Raw genomic sequence first — 2,530 nt, forward strand, 5'->3', positions numbered from 1 at the left:
GACCCGGGAGGCGGACCCGGGAGGCCGCGGGGCGGGGCGGCGGCGGTTGAGCGGCTCGCCGAGGCTTTGGGGCGGAGACGGAAAGGGGCAGCCCAAGAAGACAGAGACGAGCTGGGGCAGGGAAGGGGAGGAGCCTCCCCCGGCCGCACCTGGCCGAACCGGCTGATCCGCTGGCGAAACAAATAGATGTTGGACGCCATGCTGGGTGCGCCGCGCCCCCTTCCCCAAAGTCCTGCCCCCGACGCTCCGTCTTTTGCTGCGCATGCGCGCGCCCACCTCCGCGTCTGCGCAGCAAGGCTTTTTTTCCCCCGCGCAAAACCTTCCCTCAGGTTTTATTCGGCTCTCATCCTGCGGTGGAGCGACGTTCGTCCTCCGCTTCCTTTCGCAGTTCCTAACTTCTAGATGGATTTATAAAATATTGGTACAGGTGAAGCTGCGTTTCAAGGCTGGCGTTACATGCCTTTTATTAAAATGGTGGAGAGTTATTTCCGAGCAACGGACTTTGGGCGACCATGGTGTAGGTATCTCAGAAGCGTGATTCACCAATTATTCTTACGGAAATTTAAGGTTATTGTCAGTTATCATTGGAGTCAGAGTTGAAGGATGTGGGAGAAGGGTTATACCAAACAGAAAAAGCCTTGGCCAGACAGGCTGCTCCTGACCCATCTACCCGCCTCTCCTATAGTTCATGTCCTCTACTTGCGGCGCTATTAGTGTCTTTCTTTAGAAGGCTAATTCCTGCTTCTCCTTCAAGATTAAATTTAGGAGACACTTTCCTCCTGGCACCCAGTTATCAGAGGCACGAGGCAGTGATCTCCTTACTGGCGTCCCCAATATCTTGGAAGTTCTTAGCTGGAATGGTGGCTATTGGCGCCTATGGTATGGTAGTTAACACCACGTTAACGCTTAGTAAATGAGAAAGAAAGGAATTTAGCACAATGGAATCGCAATACCAACTTCCAAGTACTTGCCTATGTATATTGACTTTCTAAGCACTTAGCTATAACTTAGGTTCCTTGCCATCGAAGTTATTCTAGGAGAGTTTGACAACTGTTATTGAAGGTCTTTCTAGGAAGCTAACCCTTTCTCTTTTGAGACCTGTTTACCTCCTTATTTGCTTCCCAGAGAGTGCAAAGAACATATTTCACTTTCCTTGCCGACAGACAGTTCTTTTTATCGTGACTCTCATTCCTCAGTTCCCAGCATAGCCTCTTATGCTCTTTGGGCACCTAGTGGATGATTGCAGATTCCCTTTACTAAACAACGCATCAGAGATGTTCCTCAGAGCTGTATCAGTAGAAAGTGACCAAGCATTAATACCCAGTGCACCTGAGACTACTATAAGTGGTACTCCAGATCTTCCTAGTTTCCCTTTTTCTTTCTTTTCTGCTTTGTTCCTGCACCATTTCTTCTAGTACCCAGTTATCAGAGTCCCAAGATAGTGATCTCCTTACTGACTTCCTTGTTACTTCTCTCTTTGTATTCTCTTTAGTCCATTTTCCTAAAACTTTACTCCCATTCTGTTGAGGCTTTTGGGGTGGGCACCTGAAGGAGGATTGTGGATAGTAGTGCTATTTGGGTTTGGTTCATATTTAAAAAGATGCAAATTAGATGCTAATGTTAAATTATACTGTAATTTAGTAACCCAGTTTTGGCATTTATCCGGTTTTTTTTTGTTTTTTTTTTTTGCATTTTTTGAAGATCTCAGAAATTGTAATTGACCAGGCCCTTTCTCAACTTCTGAGAAGAATAACTTTCTATTTCCTCTCTTCTGATTCTATCTTTTTCCCCTGCTTCTTGTTCATGCCACCCAGTGGAAAGCATGGTTGTTACTCTGTTGAAAACCTTTTCTACCAGAGTACACACCTTGAACTTTAAGAAGTTCTCTTCCGTGACCATGTGTCAATAGTTTTTAAAAGATAGAGGCCACTTACTGTGAGCAGAAGATTAGCATCATTTACAGGATCTGACTGGGCAAAACAAAGCAGAAATGAGCTAAAGATGTTACCTTCAGTTACATATAGCCCAGCTCTGCTTCTGCCAGTCAGCTGAGTCCAGAGGAGCTCCTTCTTTCCTGAGAAGGAGCTGGTAGTGGCTGGCAGAGCAATTGAGATCTGATTAGGCAAACGGGGTTGTGAATTTTTTTAATCCTAAAAAAAGTGTTTAAACAATAGCATCTCATTGAAGGCCTCACTGTTCAAAATCTGAAAAGAATGTTCAGATGACTGCTTCCTATTGACCACAATACTGGTCATTCTTTGACTTGTTCTTCAAATATGAGGAAAGAGCCAGAAGCTCTGGACACAAAATGTTCCACTCTCTCCCAGGGCTGTTATGGAAAATATTTGTAATGCAAAATTATCCTGTTTGAAGTAATACTATTGAGCCTTATCTAAGGTAGTATGATTATGACAAAGTTGCCTTCATGATTTGTCATTGTTTTACTTTCTCTTTGCTGTTTACAAAATATGTGCCAGGTTATGATACTTGGGATTTAAGGATGTGCAAAAGGTCAGAAGGAAACTGTATA

Source organism: Pteropus medius, unplaced genomic scaffold (genome assembly GCF_902729225.1).
Source record: "Pteropus medius unplaced genomic scaffold, Ma_sr-lr_union100, whole genome shotgun sequence".
NCBI classification, from domain to species: domain Eukaryota; kingdom Metazoa; phylum Chordata; class Mammalia; order Chiroptera; family Pteropodidae; genus Pteropus; species Pteropus medius.